This window comes from Macaca thibetana, chromosome 17 (genome assembly GCF_024542745.1).
Source record: "Macaca thibetana thibetana isolate TM-01 chromosome 17, ASM2454274v1, whole genome shotgun sequence".
In the NCBI taxonomy this organism is placed as follows: Eukaryota; Metazoa; Chordata; class Mammalia; order Primates; family Cercopithecidae; genus Macaca; species Macaca thibetana.
The window spans coordinates 10,563,039-10,588,363 of NC_065594.1; the positions used below are offsets into that span (position 1 = coordinate 10,563,039).

Sequence of the window (25,325 nt, forward strand, 5' to 3'; positions counted from 1 at the left end):
TTTCCTGATCCTGGTTTTATAAAAGGATAAAGCTCATTATGGAAAACTGACAAAGACAAAAAAGTAGTAAAAAGACAACCCAAAGTAGTCATAATTCCATAATCCAGGGGTAACTATATTTAGTGTTTTGTCTTATATGCTGCCAGGAACCTATGTGTACATGTACCATATTGCCTTGATCTTGGAAGCTTTCAATTTTAAGATACATTATTAACTTAATAACATTTTACTGAAAACAAGTTTTTAAAATATAACACATAATACATTATTTTAAATCTTCTATTTTATTTAGTCCAGTTAATGTCATAAATGGCTTTGAGCCTTCAATAGCTATTACCAGCATTAGAGTGATGTGATGCTTTTTATAATCTAGGCCTGTGATCATCACTTCTTCATTTGTTATAGAAATGAAAATATAATTTTGACATACACTGAAAAAAGTCAGGGTTTTGCTGCATTTCCTATTTGGTTAAACTTATTCCAAGTTTTTCTTATCTGCAATACCTACTTTCTCTTGGTCATCAGCCGGAGCTTCTGAAAATAGATTTGAGGCCTGAGTAATAGTCCTTCACTACTCTTGAACTGGTCATGCCACCTCTCCTAGCTTTGAAAATTCTAAGACTGAGATCAATTTCTACAGCATTTAATGCCATTGCCTAGTGTGTGACCAACCAAGTGCATGACAGGCAATCTTCTGCACACAAAATAATTTTTGTTTGAAGTATGCATCTAGAATAATTTTAAATCATTAGAAGCAATAATTGTGATTCAAGTTTATGTTAAATGCAACTGCTTATACGAACCCAATGTAAATAACTCAGCTCAGGTAGCAATCTGATGAACATATATGTACATACATTATGATTCCTATTTATGATTATTTTCTTATGATACATTCTTTGATAAGCTAAACTCAAAATATTGAGATCAATATTTTGTTTCATCTTAAATGTCTTTGATTATTAGTGAGATTGAATATGTTTTATACTTATTGGCCATTTGCATTTTTTTTTTTTTTTTTTTTTTTTGAGACAGTCTCACTCTATCACCCAGGCTGGAGTGCAGTGGCATGATCTCAGCTCACTGCAACCTCCACCTCCCAGGTTCAAGCAATTCTCCTGTCTCAGCCTCCCAAGTAGCTGGGACCACAGGTGTGTGCCACCACACCCAGTTAATTTTTTGTATTTTTAGTAGAGACGGGGCTTTACCATGTTGACCAGGCTGGTCTCAAACTCCTGACCTCAAGTGATCCACCTGCCTCAGCCTTCCAAAGTGCTGGGATTACAGGTGTGAGCCACCACGCCTGACCCGGCCATTTGCATTTTTTTCTCCCATGAATTGCCCTGGAAATGCCATCTGCTCATTTTTCCTTGTCATTTTTGTTTCTAATATGTAAATATTCATATGCTAAGGAAAGTAGCCTTTGTTTATCACATTTGAGGTAAATATTTTCCTAATATCTTGATTGACTTTTAAATTTATGTTTGTGTGTGTGTACAAAATATTTATCTATATCCGTGAAATCAAATGAATCCATTGTTTTCATTAGGATTTCTTTCAATGATTTTAAACTTGGAAAGTTCTTTCTCCATTTTGAAGTTAGATTAAAATTTTAAAAATATATTTTAAATATATTTAATATTAAAATAATAAAATGCATCTGCTTGAAAAATACATTTTTGTTTATAGTTTTATATTTTTTATAAATATTGATCCACCTGGAATTTAATGTGTGTTATGGAAAGCTCTGTTTTTACTTACAGGAAATAATTTATGTAATTCATCTACCTCTGAGTAATTTATCACACTTTGCTTATTATTATATTAGGTTATATAACAACTTACATTTCTGGATTCTCCTTCTACCCAGTAGTTCTGTATGTCTTTCCTTACATCAATAGTACATAAATGTAATTGTTGTAGAATATCAATTTGCATTGCATTCAACATAAATAGAAATCTCTACTACAAAGAAGGCATTATTTTTTTCACTTTATAAAAATCAAGGGGCGAGTAGCCCAGAGCTGGTTCAGCTGCTCAAGATAACACCAGAAACTGATAATTCTGCCTGCTTTTCATGCTTTCAGACTCACTGGCATTCACAGCATCAGCTCCGTGGTTTTACCACTCCCCAACCGCACATCTTGGGACTCCTCAGCCTCCATATTGCATGAGCCAATTTCCTCTTATATATATACATATATATGTACATATTTATAATATAAATATAATTGAATACCTTTTGTAGCAAATAACTTCCCTTTTCTTCCCCGTTCGCCCTTACTGATCTTTATTATCTGACATAATAAACACCCTACTAACTTTAAAATGTAGGTAACCCCTTCAAATTTAAAACAAGTTATGTGAAATCAATTATGTGAGTATTTAAAACAACTGCTATATCTACCTCTGTATCTCTACCTGGTTTCAAATTTCTCTGCTAATCCTTTCTAGTCACTTTTTTCATTCTCAAGCTCTTTCATTGTTCTTTAAATTTGTTTTTTTCTGCCGTTGAACATCTACTCGTGACATTCTTTGGTCTTTATGTATAAAGTTCAGTCATGTTTTTTTTTTTTTTCTACTGGGAGCTTTGGGTGTCACACCATTGTCTTCTAGCATTAATTGATTTTGAGAAGCACTTTGGGACCAACGCGATGTATTTCTCCTTGTGGGTAGCCTGAGCATTTTCTTCTAATTGCTTTGAGAGTCTTTTAATCTCCCAACATTCAAGCAGAATGTCTTTTTTGAAATTGTTTTTCTCATAACATGAAGTACAGTCTCAATTTTTAGATTTACGTTTTATTTATTTAGATCAGGAAAGCATCCTTCTATTTTGGGGGGTTGTTGTTTCTAAATTTCGAATTTGTTATCTTTGGGAGTCTTATGATCTGTCATTTGGATATCTTAAATTGAGCTTCCTTTTCTATCTTTTTCTACTTTTACTCTATTTCCCGAAGTACACTTTCTCATTCAAAGTTAATTTTTTTCAGTATCAAATCTGTTATTCATGTCTTAAACTAGTATTATAAAAATTGTGTTTTCCATGTTCTTTTAATTGTGGATGATTCTTTACTTATGACTAATTATTTTAACTTGATAAATGAAAAAATCTGAAATGTTTTCTAAGATTTTTCACCTCCTTTGTTAAATGTCTTTCAAAAGGAGTTAGCCTCTGTGATTTTTTTGAACCACAGCACCCCTTTATTGACACCATGATTTTTCTTCTGCTTTCCTAAAAGAAGGAGGTGAATGCTTATTGTGTGGTGTACCAGTGAGCAATTTCTGCATAACAAACCACTCCAAACTTACTGGTTTCATATAATAACTATGTTTAGTTGATGATTCTGTAGAACGACAGTTTAGGCTGGACTCAATTGGATGATTCTTCGAGTTTTTGTTGGGCTCCCTCATGCATTGGTGGTCAACCTGAGGTCAGCTAAGTGACTCTGATTCTGAAAGTTGTGTGACTGCTAGCTAGGGCACCTTACCTGTTCTCCACAGCCTCTCATTTCCTACTAAGGTAGCTTAAGCTTGTGCTCACAGGAGGATAAGGTGTCCAAGAGAGCAAGGAGACACGTGAAGGCACCTTTATACGCTTCTGCTTGCATTGAGTTTGCTACTGTCTCATTAGTGAAAACAAGTCACATGGCTAAGCTCAGCATCACAGTGTGGGAGGACTGCAGAATTACAGGGTAAGGGGGGTGAGATCACCAAAATATTTGTAAAATTTTAAAGTTTTATGTTTTCATAAGGGTGAGTCATTTAACTTCTTTCAGCTAGAAAAAAAGAAAAGCAAGCAGAAATTCCAAAGTTTTGTGATTACATTTTATACAAAACATGTGGTGTCTCAAAAGCATTCGTTTCTCAAGTGATCTTCAAAAACTCTGGGAATTAAGTGATTGCTCACAGACTTTGGGAATTCCAAAATTTCTATTATTAGTAGTGTATTAGTCAGTTTTCACACTGCTGATAAAGACATACCCGAGACTGGGAAGAAAAATAAGTTTAATGGACTCACAGTTCCACATGGCTGGAGAGGCCTCACAACCATGGTGGAAGGTGAGAGGCACTTCTTACTTGGCAGCAGTAAGACAGAATGAAAGTCAAGCAAAAAGGGTTTCCCCTCATAAAACCATCAGATCTCATGGACTTATTCACTACCAGGAGAACAGTATGGGAGAAACCGCCCCTATGATTCAATCATCTCCCACCAGATCCCTCCCACAACACATGGGAATTATGGGAGTACATGTCAAGATGAGATTTGGGTGGAGACACAGAAGCAGACCATATCATTCTGCCCCTGGCCCCTTCCAAATCTCATGTCCTCACATTTCAAAACCAAATCATGCCTTCTCAATAGTCCCCCAAAGTCTTAACTCAAGTCAGCATTAACTCAAAAGTCCACAGTCCAAAGTCTCATTTGAGACAAGGCAAGTCTCTTCTGCCTATGAGCCTGTAAAATCAAAAGTAAGTTAGTTACCTCCTAGGTACAAGGGGGGCATAGGAATTAGGTAAATACAGCCATTCCAAATGGAAGACATTGGCCAAAACAAAGGGGCTACAGGCCCCTGGCAAGTTCAAAATCCAGCAGGGCAGTCAAATATTAGAACTCAAGAATGATCTCCTCTGACTCGGTGTCTCACATCCAGGTCATGCTGATGCATGGTCTTGGGCAGCTCCAATCTTGTGGTTTTTCAGGGTACAGCCCCCACTCCTGGCTGCTTTTATGGCTGGCATTGAGTGTCTGAGGCTTTTCCAAGCATATGGTGCAAGCTGTTGGTGGCTACCATTATGGGGTCTGGAGGATGGTGCCCTCTTCCCACAGCTCCACTAGGCAGCACCCCAGCGGGGACTCTGTGTGGGGGTGCCCACCCCACATTTCCCTTCTGCACTGCCCTAGCAGAGGTTTTCTATGAGCACCCCATCCCTGCAGTAAACTTCTGCCTAAACATCCAGGTGTTTCCATACATCCTCTGAAATCTAGGTGAAGGCTCCCAAACTTCAATTCTTGACTTCTGTGTACCTGCAGGCTCAACACCATATGCAAGCTGCCAAGGCTTGGGGTTTGCACTCTCTGAAGCCATGGCCTGAGCTGTACCTTGACCCCTTTTTGCCATGGCTGGAGCAACTGGGATGCAGAGCACAAAGTCCCTAGACTGCACACAGCAGAGGGACCCTAGGCCCGGCCCACAAAACCATTTGTTCCTCCTAGGCCTCTGGGTTTGTGATGGGAGGGGCTGCCACAAGCTCTCTGACATACTGTGGAGAAATTTTCCCCATTGTCTTGGTGATTAACTTTTGGCTGCTTGTTACTTACGCAGATTTCTGCAGCTGGCTTAAATTTCTCCTCAGAAAATGGAATTTTATTTTCTATCACATTGTCAGGCTGCAAATTTTCTGAATTTTTTATGCTCTGTTTTCCCATTAAAACTGAATGCAGGCTGGGCACCTGTAATCCCAGCACTTTGGGAGGCTGAGGTGGGCAGATCACCTCAGGTCAGGAGTTCGAGACCAACCTGAGCAACATGGTGAAACCCTGTCTCTACTAAAAATAAAAAATTAGCCAGATGTGGAGACTACACCTATAGTCCCAGCTGCTTGGGAGGTTGAGGCAGGAGAATCATGTGAACCTGGGAGGTGGAGGTTGCAGGGAGCCGAGATCACACCACTTCATTCCACCCTAGGTGACAGAGCAATACTGCATCTCAAAAAACAAAACAAAACAAAACAAAAAACTGAATGCCTTTAACAGCACCCAAGTCCTCTCTTGAATGCTTTGCTGCTTAGAAATTTCTTCCGCCAGATGTCCTAAATCATCTCTCTCCACTTAAAAGTTCCACAAATCTCCAGGGCAGAGGCAAAGTGCCATCAGCCGCTTTGCTAAAACAGCGAGTCACCTTTGCTCCAGTTCCCAACAAGTTCCTCATCTCTGAGACACCTCAGCTTGGATTTCACTGTCCATATCATTATCAGCATTTTTGTCAAAGCCATTCAACAAGTCTCTGTGGAGTTCCAAACTTTCCCACATTTTCCCGTCTTCTGAGCCCTCTAAACTGTTCCAACTTCTGCCTGTTCCCGAGTTCCAAAGTCACTTCCACATTTTCAGGTATCTTTTCAACAGTACCCCACTCTACTGATACCAATTTACTATATTAGTCCGTTTTCACGCTGCTGATAAAGACATACCCAAGACTGGGAAGAAAAAGGTTTAATGGACTCACAGTTCCACATGGCTGGGGAGGCCTCACAACCATGGCAGAAGGCAACAGGCACTTCTTACCTGGTGGCAGCAAGAGAGAATGAAAGTCAAGCAAAAGGGGTTTCCTCTTATAAAACTATCAGATCTTGTGAGACTTATTCACTACCACAAGAACAGTATGGGAGAAAGTACCCCCATGATTCAATTATCTCCCACCAGGTCCTTCCCACAACACGTGAGAATTATGGGAGTACAATTCAAGATGAGATTGGGGTGGGGACACAGAGCAAACCATATCAAGTAGTGTCAGCAAAGTTTAATTTATTTCAAAGCTTTGAATGAAAGCTACATAATAATATAATGGAATAAATACACCTAAGACGTCAACATATGAACCTGCCTACATATAGGGAAAACTAAGGAAAGTTTTATACTTCATTGAGAAGTTCTGCAAAGTCCAGTTTTAGCATGTCACACAACTGAAAGGACTAACTTAAATATCTTCCTCTTTAGAGAAGACTTAGACAAAGACTCATGCTACAGAATTTTAAGAAGAAATCAAAGCATGCTTGAATACATTTCAGAAGCCCTTCTAGCTTAGAGAAGCTCTTCCACTTCTTAGTAAAAAGTGCCATAGGATAGACCTTAAAGAGCTTAGAAAGAGTCAGAAAGAAGGAAAATAAAGAGACACCTATGTGGAGATGTGAAAGGATGTGGGGTTAGACTTATGGGATTATAGAATCTCAGTTTTAGGGTGGCTGTACTGTCTGGATTTTCTCTAGACAGTCCTAGCCATATGGTTATACAACTTTTTCTTGAGGACCTCTGTAATATGGAGAAAACACCGTGACTGTATAGATTATTTCAGAGAGTAGAAAGACTGGCTGGGTGCTGTGGCTCATGCTTATAATCCTAGCAGTATGGGAGGTAGGGGTCCGTATATTCCCATGAGGACTTCAGAGCCCAGAAGGGCTAGTTGATATATCCATGGTTGACCAACTAGTAAAAATGAAATATTTTATTCAAGGAGTCTGATTTCTGAGTTCAATATACTTTATAAGATTTTTAAAAATGATTTTTTTAAAAAATGTGCATTTGTGAGAGACAATGATACATCCTTCCTAATTCCTTTTAACCATGAAGATAAAAGTCTGTCTTTTAAATGACTTGAATTTTTTTGATTCACAGTTTTAATGCTGTATCAATCAAGGTCCACTCAGGAAAACAGAGATGGCACCAGTTATCTTAAGAAAAATAATTTAATATGGAGAATTGATTAAACAGATATTAGAGGACTAAAAAGGTAATGTAAAAATAGTAACTGCAGGAGGCATCTACCACTTCTGGGGTGGGAGAATAAAGGGCAATTGAAAGTTGGCCTGGCATGCATGGAAATGGTAAATGGCTAAGGATATATTGGTGTGCCACTAATAGTGTCTGCTAAAGGGATCTGCAGAGAATAATTTATTTTATTAGTATTTATTAATGGTGTTTCATTTAGTTTGCTTTATCAAATGCCACAAAAATTGAATCCTGGCTTTTCAGAGGTTTGAGCTATTCTGAAAAACAGTTGTGCAAAATCCAATCGGGTTTGTCAGTGGCATGGGATATGTGGAGTGTTGGGAGTGAAACTCCCTGGTACAGGCAATAGGGAGATAATCAACTGCAGAGAATTTAAAAACAATAATAAAACCGATTAAAAGGCAGTTGGCTTTTCATTATCACAATGCATTAGAAATTCTAAACAATGTCAGTGATAAAATATTCCTCTCTAACAGATGAAACACCGCCCCCCACCCCACTCTATTCTTTGTGTATGCACTGCAATAAGGTGCTTTATCTTCTAGGGAAATATATTTGTAGTCAAATTATCTCAGGTGAGCATCTCAAGTCTGTGAAGAGGCAGGGGTCAGTATTCCCATGAGGACTTTAGAATTCATAAAGACTAGTAGATATGTCCATAGTTGACCAACTAGTAAAAATGGGATCTTTTATTCAGGGATTCTGATTTCTGACTTCAACATTCTTTTTGTTGTAAGTTTTTGAATAGCAGTTTTAAAAAATATATGCCTCTGTGGGAGATAATGATATATCAAATGAAGCCACTTGTTTTCCCCTAAGCTTTGGATTCTGCAAGTAGTCTGCTGACTGAAGAATGACTGCACCTTAACATTCTAAATCATTCACACGAGTAGCCCTGATTTCAGTGGTAATGTTGAAGTAAACTACTATGGTTACATTCGGCACATGGCTGAGAGTTGTATTGATAGTTGACCAAACAAGAGAACTGTTTCTCTATCTTCTGTTGATAGTCAGCAGCCATTGTGCAGACGCAAAGCTCCTGCCTACTCTATTGTTTGAAGAGACAAAGGATTGGCAAATATTAAACCCTAGTGCTCATCAGAGATCCTTGCTACTGGGGTGACTTTGTTCCACATGGTCACTCAGAGACCCAGGTCATTGCTTCCATTTTATTGCTTCACCATCCCAAGGATATCAGTTTCATCCGTGTGGGGGAGTTGAGCCACTGCCTAGTTCCTGTGTTAGTCCATGGTGTGTGGAGGGCCAGTGATCTTTTTTTTTTTTTTTTTTTTAAAGCAAGTGACACAGAAGAAGCATGTATCACTTTCATTCATATCCTCCAATCTAAAATATTGTTTAGGAAAATTGAGCATATAATCTCACAGTACTAGTTTAAAAGAGACTCTAGGTCTATGAAGCAAGAGAAGGGCACAGAAACGTCATTTTCTCAGAGTCCTCTCTACTTCATCGCCAGGCATCAGAAAACAGCCTGCTGAAAGAATTCATCCGTGAGAAGCCAGCCCTATGGGAGTTATTCACTTATGGAAAGCTGAGAAACACAGTCTGTAGCTAGGTGGCCGTGGCTCAGCTTAAACTGAATTAATATGGAAGAAAGGAAGATCAAATTTTAAGGAACTGTTAGCAGTCTTCCATGAACAGTATGTATTCACAGATTTTTATAACGTGTCTTATCTCTCAGCTAAAAAGATAAGACTCAGCCCACAGCTAAGAGAGCAAGTAGTAGTAACAGCTTCTAGAGATTGTGAAATTGACAGATGAGTAAATATTATTCACACAGACATAATGAGATTATAACGTCATGATGAAATCAGAACTCTGTATTTGCATTTTATTTCATACAATGCTTTTCTTGCCAGATAGAGGAAAGCTCATTTATTCTTCTGGGTGCAAGAACAATGCAAGCAACTAAAATATAACAACTTGCTACATACTTGGAAGACCTATTTTTAAACAATATGAATATTATTTATTTAAACACTTAGATTTGCTTGGAGACTTTTACCTCAAGGTCTACACAAACCAAGAAAACATTTTTAACTATTTTAATTTGAGACAGGTTCTTGCTCTGTCACCCAGGCTGGAGTGCAGTGGCACTATCGTGGCTCACTGCAGCCTTAACCTCCCCAGGATCAGGTGATCCTCCCACTCAGCCTCCCAAGTAGCTGGGACTACAAGTGCACGCCACCATGCCTGGCTTATTTTTCTTTCTTTCTTTTTTTTTTTTTGTGGAGACAGGGTTTTGCCATGTTGCCCAGGCTGGCTCAAGTAATACACTATCCTGGCCTCCCAAAGTGTTGGGATTACAGATGTGAGCCACTGTGCCTGGCCCAAGAACACATTTTTATATGGAAAACATTGCATTAAAAAATCAAGGGAAAGCCTTCCTGTCCTAACACTATTCAGTCAAATATACAATGTTTGCTAGACTACTGAGAAAAGCCACCATCTATGGTGACAGCCAGCATTTTCTTTATTAATGTCAAATCAGTACTCAATAACTTAACCTTATTTTGTCTACTTTATCTTATAATTAGGTTATATAGCAGTTTACTCATAGGCATGATACTGAATATATTGCCTGATACAAGTTGTCAAAATTGTCTGTGGCCTTAACTCCTATTATTTTGACATCCCTCTGATGTTTTCTATATTACTGGCAGAAGTGAAGTTGGTATTACAATTGCCTGCATATGCTGGTTCACAGAAGAGTAAGGGACCTATTTCCTCCTCATAAAAGAGATTATTTAAAAAACAGAATTATAAGCATTACTTCTATTTTAAAATGTTGAGATAATACTATTTGCATAACTTGAACACCATACCCAACAAGAGCATGGACTACAAGTCTTATTACTTATTACAATATCTTTTATTACTATGCAGAAGTTCAGTTGACTACCCTATAAAGAGGAAGAGTATGTTAAAACACAAATAGGAGAAACGCATTCTATATACAGTCATGTGCCTCATGATGTTTTGGCCAATGGACCGTATACGTGATAGTGGTCCCATAAGATTATAATGCCATATTTTCACTGCCCCTTTTCTATGTTTGGATATATTTAGATACACAAATATTTACCATTGCCTTACGGTTGCCCACAGTATTCAATGCAGTAACATGCTGAACAGGTTTGCAGCCTAGGAGCAGCAGGCTACTCCCCATGGCCTATAGTGGGCTATACCATTTAGGTTTGTGTAAGTACACTCTGTGTATGATGTCTACACAATGACAAAATCACCTAATGGCAGATTTCTCCAAATGTATCCCCGTTGTTGTGATGCAAAACTGTATCATGTAACATTTGAAAATAATTTGTTTCACAGAAATGTAAAAAGTGGATTTTTTCTCTTTAAAATGTGGCTGCTTCTAGGGGCAAAATTAACATACAGGACATGAACTTATAGCATCATAACTGTTGAAGGAAATCTCTGAGAGGGCATCTTGTTACAATTTCCCCAAGTCACACGTTACTTCTTTATCATCCCTGACAGGTTCTCCTGCATTCACCGCTATCTGAATGATTCGGTGAGGCAGACCCCATTCCATTCTCTCACTGCATTGATGGACAGCTCATAGCTGCCTCTTCAACATCTTATTCTCATCAGCTTTTTCTGAAACCACAGCGTAAATCTTTTCTCATTTACTGTGATTATCCATTACATTTTTGAGGAGTATTATTTTCATCCTGAGACTTTTCCAGGCTAACCATTCCCAACTTTTTCCATATTCCTTGATGGAAATCACTTTCTGTCCCCCTGGGATCCTGATGACCTTCCTCTGGATATACTTCTGGTTTTCAGTGTCCTTCCAAAAGCCACTACAGATGTGTTGTGACCAGTCCAGAGAACGGAATCTAGTAAAATAATCTTTTATGAACTGGGTGGTAAGCATTTGTTGATGACAGTGACATAGCATTAACTTTCTCATCAGTTAAACTCTATGGCTTTGTTTGAATGGCAGGGGGAGTCCTTTGTTCCCAAGTATGGCCTTTCAGGGAGTCTGTACTTCAACCTCTAGTGATTGAAAGATTGGATTTATTCACTTGATGCCGAAGTTTATTTTTTCTACACGCATTTTAAATTCCCTTAGTAAAATATGTCATTGGATGTAGGCAATAATTTAAACCTTTCTTTTATCTGGATTTAGTTCACAATTACAGGAGAGCAGGAAGGGAGAAAAGCTGGCAGCAGAGAGTTCATGAAATGAAAAGCATCCTCAATATCATTCCCATGAAGACAGCAGCAGGGAATTGGGAAGACACCAAAGAATAAATTTTGCCGACTACGAAACTTTCCTGACTCTTGGTGTGTTGTATTGTATCTGTTGACCTTTAGTGTAATGTTTACACTTGGAAGTTACTTTGTATTTCAGACATCTAAAACATGAAGGGTCTAAAAATATCTGGAAAGAAACAGTACATATAATTTTGAGGTTCACATCTTGGATTAAAGCTGTGTCTACTATTAGGTTGATGCAACAGTAATTACTTTTAGTGACAAAATCTGCAATTACTTTTGCAGCAGCAATTATTTTTCACCAACCTCATGGCATACTTTAAAAACATCTCTTTTACCCCATGTCATTACATTCAAAGCTGGCTTTTTGTATACAGCATATAGCTGGGTGTTGCTTTCCATCACATCTGGCAGTTGCAATTGAACTGGAATATTTAAATCAGAGCTCTCACAAATATATATAATGTGAGCCACATATGCACATTTAAAATTTTGAGCATCCACTTTAAAAAAGTAAAAAGAAAAGTAAGTTGAATTTGAAGTATATATTTTATTTAACCCAATACATACAAAATATTTCAATAGGTAATCAATATAAAATCACTGATTAGATATTTTGCATTTTTTGTGTGAAGTCTTCCAAATTCAGTAATTTAGACCAATCATTTATGAGATATTCAATAATCATATGTATCTAGTGGTTATCATATTTGATAGGAGAGATTTAGACAACTTATGTTTAATTATCATTAATTAGATTAAATTTATCATCTTTCTAGTTTTTTCAAATTTAAATTATTGTTTGTTCCTCTCTCTCTCTTATTGACTTACTTTTTGTTAGTTGAGTGTTTGGTTTTTTTATGATTCAATTTATCCCCAATATTAGCTTATTGGCTATACTTCTTTGTTTTGTTTTGCACTGTTGTTCTAGGGTTTACAAGAAACGACTTTAACTTACCATTGTCTATTTTCTTTGTTTTTGAGACGGAGTCTCACTCTGTTGCCCAGGCTGGCATGCAACGGCGCAGATCTTGGCTCACTGCAACCTCTGCCTCCTGGGTTCAAGGAAGTCTCCTGCCTCAGCCTCCCAAGTAGCTGGGATTAAGGCGCTTGCCACCATGCCTAGCTAATTTTTTTGTATTTTTAGTAGAGACGGGGTTTCACCACGTTGGTCAGCCTGGTCTCAACCTCCTTTCCTCAGGTGATCCAACCACTTCCTCCTTCCAAAGTGCTGGGATTACAGGAGTGAGCCACCGTGCCAGCTATCATTGTCTATTCAAATAATATTGCACAACTTTGTGTATAGCATAAAATACTTTTTCCTTCTCTCTTTGCTCTATTGTTTCATACATTTGTATCTACATATATATATATAAAATATATACTCCTTAATACATTGTTATTTTTAAAAACCATTCATTATCTTTTAAGGAGATTAGCAAATGAGAAAATAATTTACCCAGATATTTACTATTTCTAATCAGCTTTACATTTTTGTGTAGTATAAATTTCCATATGGTTATTTTCTTTCTTCTTGGAACATTTCTTTAATTTTTTGAAGTTTATTCTTCTGATAATGAATTTTCTCAATTTTGCTTATTAATGTAGTTTTTATCTTCTCTTTCATTTTTAAAATATGTTTGCTAGGCGTAGATGTATAGCCTGACAGATTTTCTTTTTCTTTCAGTACTTTGAAGATGCCATTCCATTGTCTTCTGACCTACCTAATCTCAGAAGTCTGCTACCATTCTTATCTTTGTGCCTTTAAATGTAATGTGTTCTTCAGCTACTTTTAATATTTTCTCTTTATAATGGATATTCAGCAGTTTCATTATAATGCATCTTTGTATGCTTTTCTTTGAGTTTCTTTTGCTTGGGACTCATTGATTTGTGGCTACAGAATGTTTATCAAGCTTAGAAAGTTTTCAAATATTATTTCTTCAATTTTCTACTTTCCCCAAACAACTTACATTTATTCCTTCTAACAACAACTCATGCTGAAGAAGCTGAATGAACCTCTAAAGCATCCAGGAGACTGATATTTCAACTATTGGCAGACACTGTGCAAAATAAGGGAATGAGGAAGACAGACCTGCAGCCTTTTAATTTCTTTGTATTAGAGAATTTGAGCCTTTAACTTATAGAAAAAAATAGGAACACAATTTTTGTTTTACTTTATTTCTCCAGAAATAAAATAATGTGAAGGAACCTGTATTATGCAATCTTGAGCTTTACAAAAATTATTGACCTTGCATTATTATAGTATCTTTATTCTGTCATTTAAACACATTATATATACGGGCAAAATTTTCGTTGGAAAATGAAAATGAATGCATTTTTAGTTTAGATTATAGAATGGCCTTAGGGTTGACCCAATTCAAGACAAAAGCTGAACTGCCTGCAAGTGATCCCAGGAAGACATACAAAAAAGCAGTGGTTGGTATGAGGGAACAAAATTCATGATGATGTTAGCAGAAGTTCCTGAAAAATGACTGACCTTGCGCTTGAGGACATAGCCACAACACCTATTAACTATAGGCCTGATTGGTAAGCCTGATGGGTTGAAATGCCACAATGCTAATGAGTTGAAACATCAAAACATCTGATGGGTTAAAACACCAAGATCCATATTTTCTTGCTCTGCCTCACTTTAAGTGACTAGTGACTGCCATGATGGCCTTCTCATATCCAGTTCTGTTTCTGGGAAAATTTACTTACGGTGACAGTGGAAGGGGCGGGTAAAGGAATATTGAAAAACCCTTTGGCTGAAGAGTTAAGTCTTGAAGCTTGTCCTTAACTAAGATGATATTTTACTTTCAGCACTTCTAACTATTATATCTTGTGAAAATAACAAACTGGGCTTGCGGGGTGGCTCACACCTGTAATCCCAGCACTCTGAAAGGCCGAGATGGGTGGATTACCTGAGGTCAGGAGTTCGAGACCAGTGTGGCCAACACGGTGAAACTCCATCTCTACTAACAATACAAAATTAGCCAGGCATGGTGGCAGATGCCTGTAATCCCAGCTGCTCGGGAGGCTGAGGCAAGAGAATTGCTTGAACCAGGAGGCGGAGGTTGCTATGAGCTGAGATTGTGCCACTGCACTCCAGCCTGGGCAACAGAGTGAGACTCCGTCTCAAAAAGAAAAAGAAACTGACTTAGAATACATGCAGGGAGATGGAAGTATTGATATTTTCCCTCCCTAAAAACCCAGTAGCTATCACTGGTGTGGCAGATAGGCTCCTGTAGGTGCCCCCCTCGACCACTCCTGGCTTGTGTGATTCCTTCCCTTGGAGTGTGGGTGGGATCTGTGACTTGCTTCTAACCAATGAACTAAGACAAAGTTGGTGAGATATATGTAATTTTGTGTACACAATTATGTCATATACGACTTTACTGTCTACCCTGATGGATTTTTCTCTCACTCTCTTCCTGGCTTTGAAGAAGTAAGTTACCTTGTTTTGAGCTGCCTATTTTGGGTAAGGAACTGAGGGTGATCTCGTGATAGGCAGCAAAAGCAAAAACAAAACAAAAACTGCAGTCTTTAGCTTTACAACTACAGGAAACTGAATTATGCTAACAAACGTAGATAACTTCCCATTTGAGCCTCAGATGAGGCTGCAGCTCTGACCTACACCTTGACTGCAGGCTTTTGAAGCCATAAGATGGGTACCCAGCTAAATAATGGCCAGACTCATGATCCACAAAATTTGTGACATAATAAACATGTGCTGCTTTAAGCTACTTGTTTGTGATAATTTATGTATTATGCAGTAATATAAAACTAACACAATTACTAATGCCATTTTCTTGGATGAATAATTGCTGTTAAATAATTTAAATACTTTATTCATGATTGTATGGCTAATACATGGCAGAGATGGGGTTTAGACCCAGTCAGAGAACGAGTCCAAGATTCTAACCACCAATTTATGTTGTTTCTCAAATATTGTTCTAAGTAGAGTGGAGAGGCTGGTTAATTTTCAAATAATTAAAAAGGTTATTACTTCTTTAATAATACATCACCTTTAGTATGCTGGTTCCATACTAAATACCCATCAACCACTGAGTGGATAAAGAAAATGTGATATATGGCCGGGCATGGTGGCTCATGCCTGTAATCCCAGCACTTTGGGAGGCCGAGGTGGGTGGATCACCTGAGATCAGGAGTTCGAGACCATCCTGGCCAACATGGTGAAACCCCGTTTCTACTAAAAATATAAAAATTAGCCAGCTGTCATGGCATGCACCTGTAGTCCCAACTACTAGGGAAGCTGAGACGGGAGAATTGCTTGAACCCAGAGGCGGAGGTTGAAGTGAGCTGAGACTATGCCACTGCACTCCAGCCTGGGTGACAGAGTGAGACTCCGTCTCAAAAAAAAAAAAAAAAAAAAGGAAAATGTGATATATATGTACACCCCGTTGAATACTACTCTGCCATATAAAAGAACAAAATAATGTCTTTTGCAGCAACTTGGATGGAACTGGAGGCCATTGTTCTAAGTGAAGTAACTTAGAAACAGAAAACCAAATACTGCATATTCTTCTCACTTTTAAGTGGGAAGTGAGCTATGGGTATGCAAAGGAATACTGGTATAATGGACACTGAGGACTCAGAAGGGAGGAGGATGGGAGGGGGGTGAGGGATGAAGAACTACCTGTTGAGTACAGTGTACACTATTCAGGTGATGGGTACATTCAAACCCCAGACTTCTCCACTATCTAATTCATTCATGTAATCAAAAGCCACTCTCATACTCTAAAGATATTGAAATTAAATATATATATATATACACATACATATAAAATATTAAACTTATCACCAAAAAAATTATACTACTAGTGGAAGAAGAGAATGGATATAGAAGGATAGAAAGATGTCTAGAAAGCAGAAAGCTAGAAAGCTTTTGGGTCCCTGACAGCATTGTAGAAGTCCATTCTAGTTTTCCACTACCTTTCTCCAGATCTCTCGTTATATGAGAAAAATAAATCTCTGTTTGATTAAATAATAATAATATATTAACTTTAGGACAGAATATTGAACAGACTTTGTTCAGTCTTTAATATGTTTGCATATACATATCCATGAGGGTGGTCTTTTTAAATTTTACAACATTACCTTTTTTGTTTATTTTGTTTCCACAGGACATTATCCATAATAGGATCCAATAAGACCAAAAAACTACATTTGTTTTTTTAAAAAACACTAGAGCAGCAATGAAATAAAAGCTGGTCCCAAATGTAACTGCCATTTTAAATTTATTTTTAATTTTTGTTACAATTTTTTTTTTAGAAGAAAGTACCTTTAATCATATAAAGTTCCTATAGTGTTTATGCATTAAGAAGCACATTCTAAAAGCCTACAGTAGATCCCCATTGCACACAGAATAAAGTACAACTCTCTGGTTTGCTGCAACATGAATTTATGACTTTATTTTCATTTACTTGTCTTCATAAGCCTATTTCTGACTACTAATGGTTTCAAAATGTCTAGTGCATTTCTGTGTTTGTACCTTTACTCACACTACATCCAAATAAAGTTATCTTCCTCTTCATCTTTGCCTCTATAACTTTAACTCATTCTTTAAAGCAGAGCTCAAATTCCACCTTGTTGGTAAAATTTCACCATAAAAATTGCTGCTTGAAATGGCTTCTCTCTTCTGGTGTTTATTATCTACATGAATTCATCATTTACTTTGTACATATATTAGTATTCAACCCATCTCCTGAAATATTTATGGAATTTCTGCGTACTGTGCCTGGCTCTAGAGAGAAAACAGTGAATAACACACAGCCTCTGCTTTCAAAAAGTTATTTCTCAATTGATTAATAGCTATTTGAATGACAAATACTTCTCTAAGATTTCAAACTAAATTTATAAAACACAAGCTAGGCTTTCAAGTAGAGAAGTCTCTTAACATTTAATGGGAAGAATAAACATTTATTTGAAAAATAAACTCTGAATTTTAAATTTAAAAATGCACTTATATAACAGAGAAAACAGACCCAACCTTCTAAAGCTATGCCTGTAAGGTCAGCATTCTCCTCAGAGTGAACAAAATGGAAAAGCAAAATATTTGATGCCGGGTCACAAAACTAGAATAGATTATGGCTGAGGCAGGAAATGTCAGTTGAGAAAGTAAATTTTGGAAAGAAAATACACTTATTAAAAGTGATAAAAGAGAAAGAAGATTCATCATCAAAATATTTCAAATCTTCTTAAATTAATGTATCCAAAGACAGAGAATAGTGTTTTTCTGGAGCTACTGAAGTTGATTCTAAAGTTTATATGAAAAAGAAATTAAGAAGGCTGTCTATAAGATTCAAAACATATTATAAATATTATAATTACCCAATATTTAAAAGTATGGTACCAGTGCATGAAGGGATAGCTCAATGAAAATGAATAGAAAGTCCAGAAATACACTCAAATGTAGTAAGTATTAAAAAGTATCTTGAACCAATGAGGAAAATACAAACTTCTCATAAATGAATTCTGTATAACTAGGTGGCCATCTGGAATAAACTAAAGTTGGACTCATATTGTCTACTTAGAAGGATGAATTCCAAAGAGTAAGTGATTTACATGTTTAAAAAATGAGATAATTACTTCTGCTTTGGGGAAAATAGAATATGTACTTTTCCTTATTCCTCCTAAGTACAGCTAAAAACCCTCTATATTATATATAAAACTAAATGTAAGACTCTGAGAAGTAGAGAGATGAGGCATCCACCTAGAAACTTGGTGACCAAAGGAATAAAACAGAGATAAGTTTCATGGATTTTTTTTTTTCATCACATATCCCAGACTTGGAGCTAAAGAAGATGGCAACCCAGAAGCACCAATAATGCAGACAAGAAAAGGCCCCCCCAAAAGCCCACTCTCTCAAGCCAAAGGAGAAGGAAAAAGCAGCCTAGCATTATCAAAACCTTTTAGGCAGGAGCTGCTGTACTCCAGCCAAAAACCACAGAAAGAACAGTGGCCCCACTCCCGCCTATACCAGAAAGGCAGTGGGGAGCCTAGACTTCCACCCTTGTCATGCTGTAGTGAGGTGCTCTAAGCTCCTGCTGTGGGGTGGTGTTAGAGCAAGCTAAGCAGAAAACTGGGACTTTATTCCTACTGGATGTTGATGAAGACATCCCCCCACTCACGGCAGCAGTGAGGAGACTGACTTCTGTCTCCACCTAGCAATAATGATGCTTTCTTCCCCTACATATAGAGGTAGTGTAAAAGGAGACCTAGTGAAGACTGAGACGGTTCACCCTTGCCCACCACACCCAAGTGATGTCAGTAGAGGGCAGGAACAAGGCACTCCCAGTTTTCCCAGTCAGGGTAGTATCAGCAGAGACCTTCCAGGGAGTGGGAGCTCCCTCCTCTTGCCAGCAGTAATGAAGGAGACCCTCACCCCTTTGGGTGTTAACAGAGCCCCAGTGGGGAACCTGGACTTCTACTCTGCCTAGAAGTAGTGCAGCAGGACTATCCTTCCCTCTTCTCTTTCCAATATAGTGTCAGAGACGGTCACCTAAAACAGAAGACTTATAAAAATTCAAAATCTCTTGATATAATACTCAAAATGTCCAGATTTAAATAGAAGCATCACTAGTACATCACACAAAGAACAAGGGAATGTAAACTGGAATAAAAAAGAAAATACACATAAACATCAAGATAACAGAAATATTGGAATGATCTTGTACAAATCTTTACAGCAGCCATTATAAAAATGCTTCCATAGTCAGTATGGCAATTCCTCAAGGATCTAGAACTAGAAACACCATTTGACCCAGAAATCTCATCACTGGGTATATACCCAAAGGATTATGAATCATTTTACTATAAAGACACATGCACATGTATGTTTATTGTGGCACTGTTCACAATAGCAAAGACTTGGAACCAACGCAAATACCCATCAATGATAGTCTGGATAAAGAAAATGTGGCACATATACACCACAGAACTATGCAATCATAAAAAAGGATGAGTTCATGTCCTTTGCAGGGCCATGGATGAAGCTGGAAACCATCATTCTCAGCAAACTAACACAAGAACAGAAAACCAAACACCACATGTTCTCACTCATAAGTGGAAGTTGAACAATGGGAACACATGGACACAGGGAGGGGAATATCACACACCAGGGCCTGTTGTGGGGTCAGGGACTAGGGGAGGGATAGCATTAGGAGAAATACCTAATGTAGATGACAGGTTGATAGGTGCAGCAAACCACCATGGCACATGTAACAAACCTGCATGTTCTGCACATGTACTCCAGAACTTAAAGTATAACTTTAAAAAATGCTTCCATGAGTAATCATAAGCATGCTTGAAACAAATGAAAAAACAGAATGTCTTACTAAAGAAAAAAAAGATATGAAAAAGAACCAAATAGAAAATTAAGAACTGAAAAATACAACTAAAATTTAAAACTTAATAAACAGGCTCAAAATCAGAATGAAGGAAACAGGAAAGAATCTGTGAACTTCAAGGTAGACCAATATAAATTATCCACTTTTAACAAGAGAGATAAAGTAGGCTGGAAGAGGAATGATTAGAGCCTTACTTCTGTAAGATTATAACGAAAGCTCAAACATTTGTGTCATAGGACTACTAGAAGGAGAGGGGAAAGAAGACAAGACCAAAAAAGCACCTGAGGAAATAGTGCATGGAAACTCCCCAGATTTGGCAAAAGACAAACTATAGATTCAACAAGCTGAATAAATATAAAGTAGTATAAACCCAAATAATCATAAACCAAGACATAGTCAATTTTCTGAAAACTAAAGACAAAAATCTTGAAAGCAGCAAGAAAGAAATGACTGCTTATCTCGAGAAGAAAAAGAATTTGAATGACTGCAGATTTCTTACTAAAAATTATGACAGACAGAAGGAAGTGGCACATTTCTCAAGTGCTGAAAGAGCTGCCAACGCAAAATCCCACAACCAGCAAAAATATCATTCAGGAATGAAGGGGAAATTAAGATAGTATTAGATAAAGAAAAACTAGAAGGATTTGTTGCCAAAAGAACTACCCTGAAAGATTGGCTGAAGGGAGTTCTTTAAATAGAAAGAAATAATAATAGAAGAACATTTTTTGGCATATCAGAAAGAAAGAATAATAGAGTAAATATAAGGGTAATTTCAAAACATTTTCCTTCTCCTATTAGGTTTTCTAAATTATGTTTGATGGTTGAAGCAAAAGTTATAATAATGTCTGGTTGTCATTAAATGTATGCAGACGAAATACTTAAGACAATGAGAATATAAATAGGAATGGTATGTAAAGGGAGGTAGGTTTTCTAACTTCATACTATTTGGTGAAGTCACACTAGTAGACTGTTTTTGTGGTACTGGGATTTGTTTTAATCAGGTGTGGCAAGACACACAGACATGAAAAAGACTTTTATGAAGGCAAAAGTTTTATACTCATAGATTCCTAGAAACAGGAGGCATGACATGACACAGGGAGGCCATACAGGGAAGGGCCAGTGTTGGCCAGGAGGCAGAGGGAGCAAGGGGAAAATGTGGGCAAGAGACTCTTGTGTTTTCTTTGTGGGAAAGGCAAGGCAAGACAGGATAAACAGGGTTAGGGTTGGCTAGTTTGAATAATTTCAGTGGGCTTTAGGGTGTAGGGTACTGATTTGTCTGGTACCTGGCCCTGAAGTGATTATGGCAGATGGATAGATATAGCTGTAGATGTAACTACTAGATAAAGAAGATCACTGGAAATTTGAGCTTTGGGTTGGTTAGTTTGTATATGAAAGGTGCATTCACAGACCAGTCATCTTTTATTTCTAGGAATTTATTAGCCCTGAGAGGAGCAGTCCATCCAGGAATAGGATAACAAAATATCAAATACAAAACATTAGAAAATTTGGTGTGTGTGTGTGTGTGCGTAAAATACATTATATATATATATAAAATATATTACATATACCATGTGCATTAGTTTGTTTTCACACTGCTGATAAAAACATACCTGAAACTGGGAACAAAAAGAGGTTTAATTGGACTTACAGCTTCATATGACTGGGGAGGCCTCAGAATCATGGTGGGAGGTAAAAGGTACTTCTTACATGGTGACAACAAGAGAAAAATGAAAAAGAAGCAAAAGTGGAAACCCCTGATAAACCCATCAGATCTCATGAGACTTATTCACTATCGTGAGAATAGCACGGGAAAGACCATGATTCAATTACCTCTCCCTGGGTCCCTCCCACAACACGTGGGAATTCTGGGAGATACAATTCAAGTTGAGATTTGGATGGGGACACAGCCAAACCATATCATCATGTTATGTATATATAATGTAATATTTAGAGAAACAACTAGAAAAAGTGATATAAAAGGATGCAGTCCAAATAATTTAATAAATGAAAATGAAATTCACAAGTATTTTTAAATAGCAGGAAAACAAGGAAATTAAAACAAAGAAACAAAAAAAAAAAAAAAGGAAAAAAAAAAAAATGGAAAAAAAATCCAACTTCAGCCCCATAAGGAACTTAGAAGTTACTATTTTCATTCTTACAATAGAAAAACTAAGCAAACTGAAAATCAGTTACTTTTCTTGGACTCATGAGAGGATTGCGGTGACAGAGAAAACTACCACCCTGAAATCTGGAGAGACAAGAAAATCGGAGAGAGAACCATAGCTAAAATCTGCTCAGTAGAAAGTGGGTCCCTGAGGAAGCACAGATGCTGTACTTAGTAGAAAAAGACTTTAAGTCAACTGTCTTAAATATACTAGAAAAACTAAAGAAAACTGTCAACAATGAACTAAATAAATCCAGAAAAACCATGTATGAAAAAATAAAAATCAGTAAAGAAAAGAAATAGACATTATAAAAAGGAACCAAACAGAATTCTGGAGCTGAAAAATATAATAACCGATGTGAAAAACCAACTAGAGTGTTTCAGTAGCATATCTGAGCAGGCAGAAGAATGAACCAGGAAATTTGAAGATAGATCAACTTAAATTACCCAGTCTGAGAAGCAAAAAGAAAAAAAAATGAAGAAAAATAAGACCTGAGAAGCCTGTGGGAAACCATCAAGCATTTTCATATACTCATAATGAAAATCTCAGGAAAGAAGAGAAAGTGGCAGAGAAGAAATAATGGCTGAAAACTTCCCAAATTTGATAAAAGACATAAAATCACATATTTGGGAATCTCAGAAAATTCCAGAAGGATAACTGTAAAGAGAACCACACAGAGACACATAATGAAATTGTTGAAAGACAAAGACAAAGAGATAATCTTCCAAAATGTATGACAAAACAACTCATGACATCCCAGAGAGCATTGATCTAGCAGATTTTTCATCAAAAATCATGAAGGCCAGAAGAGAGTGGGATGACATTTTTAAAGTGCCAGAAGAAAATAATCCTGTCAACTGAGAATTCTACATCTGTCAAAACTGACATTCGGAAATGAAGGAGAGCTGAGTGCAGTGGCATGTGCCTGTAGTCCCAGCTACTCAAGAGGCTGAGATAGGAAGATCATTTGAAGCCAGGAGTTTCAGGCTGTATGGTGCTGTGATCATGCCTGTGAATAGCCATTGCACTCCAGCCTGGGCAATATAGTGATATCCCATTTCTAAAAAAAAAAAAAAAAGGAGGAATTAAGACATTCCTAATAAACAAAAGCTAAGGAAATTTATTATTAGTAGACCTTCCCTACAAAAAGTGCAGAAAGAGATCCTTGAATCAGAAATGAAAGAGGCTTGGCAATGTGGCTCACGCCTGTAATCCCAGCACTTTGGGAGGCCAAGGCAGGCAGATCACCTGAGATTAGGAGCTTGAGACCAGCCTGGTCAACATGGTGAAACCAGCTGGTCATGGTGGTGCACACCTGTAACCCCAGCTACTCAGGAGGCTGAGGCAGGAGAATTGCTTGAACCTGGGGGGCAGAGGTTGCTATGAGCTGAGATCACACCACTGTACTCCAGTGTGGGTGACAAAGCAAGACTGCATCTCAAAACAAAAACGAAACAAAATAAAACAAAACAAAAGAAGTGAAAAAAGAATGAATTGCTGAAGGTAGCAATATAGGTAAACACAAAAGTCAGCATTATTGTATTTTTGGTTTGTAACTCCTCTTTTTACTACCAATTTAAAAGACAAATATGTAAACAAGTAATTATAAAACCATGTTAATGGGCATATAATACATAAAATGTAATTTGTCACAATAACAAAATAAAGGGAAATGGAGCTGTATAGGAGCAGAGGTTATTTAAATGCAATTTAAGCTAAGTTGATGTCAATTCAAACGAAATTGCTATAAACTTGGGATTTAAATTGTTATCTGCATGGTAGCCACTAAGAAAATATGTATAAAATATACACAAAAAGGAAATGAGAAGGGAACCAAAAAGATACACTCTAAAGAAACAAAACAAAACACAAAAGGCGGCAGAGATGGAGGAAGTAAGAAATACAAACGGTATAAAACACAGAGAAAACAAATAGCAAAATGGCAGAAGTAAGTCCTTTTATCAGTAATTATTTTAAATGTAAATGGATTAAACTCTCCAATAAAAAGGAAATATTGGCAGAATGGGTTGAAAAAAATACATGATCCTACTCTATGTTGTTGACAAGAGATTCACTTTATATCCAAAGACAGAAAAAGATGTAAGTGAAAGGATAACAATACTCCATGGAAATGGTAACCAAAGGAGAGCAGAGGTGGTGATATGGTTTCAATGTGTGTGTTCCCTCCAAAACTCATGTTGAAACTTAATCCCCAATTAAATAGTATTGGGAGGTGTGGCCTTTGAGAGGTAATTAAGTCATGAGGGGTCAGCCCTCACTAATGGGACTAGGTGCCCTTATAAAAGGAATTGATAGAGGGAGTTTTTCTCTCTTGCCCTTCTGTCTTCTGCCGTGTGAGGATACATCATTCCTCCTCTTCAAAGGATAAAGCATCGAGGCACAATCTTAGAAGAGAGTGGCCATCACCAGACAACTGAACTTGCTGGTGACTTGATCTTTGACTTCTTAGCCTCAAAAACTTTGAGAAAATAAATTTTTGTTCTTTATAAATTACCTCCCATGGTGTTCTGTTATAGCAGCACAAGTGGACTAAGACAGGAGGCTATACTGACATCACACAAAAAAAGACTTTCGGTCAAAAATTGTTACAAGAAGCATAAAACGATATTATATATGATAAAAGAGGCAATTCTTTAAGAAGAAATAACAATTATAAACACACATATAAACACACATACACACAACTCCACACAGGGCGCAAAACGTATGAAGCAAACATTGACAAAGTTGAGGGAGAAGTAAACAGTTCTACAATAATGGTTGGAGACTTCAATAATGTATAGAACATCTACACAGAAGATGAACAAGAAAATAGAAGACTATAAATCAGTTATACCTAAAAAATGTATATAGAAACTTGACTCAATAACAGCAGAATACACATTCTTCTCCAGTGCACATGGAACATGCTCCAGGATGGACCACATAGCAGGCCATAAAATGTCTCAGTAGATTTAAAAAAAATTGAAATCATACAAAGTATCTTCCTTAACCAAAATGGAATAA

At 37.2% G+C, this 25,325-nt stretch overlaps 2 protein-coding genes across 2 annotated transcripts in view; one reads left to right on the top strand and one right to left on the bottom strand.

The window, feature by feature from the left end:
* HMGB1 (high mobility group box 1) overlaps nt 1-18,913 on the bottom strand; it is a 979,364-nt gene extending 960,451 nt beyond the window's left edge. The window contains exon 1 of the mRNA XM_050766938.1: nt 18,904-18,913. The gene's annotated coding sequence lies outside the window, so the exon portion shown is untranslated. The remainder of the gene's footprint in view (nt 1-18,903) is intronic.
* Nucleotides 1-25,325, top strand: part of B3GLCT (beta 3-glucosyltransferase) — a 389,525-nt gene that overhangs the window by 240,523 nt on the left and 123,677 nt on the right. The gene's annotated exons all lie outside the window — the stretch shown is intronic.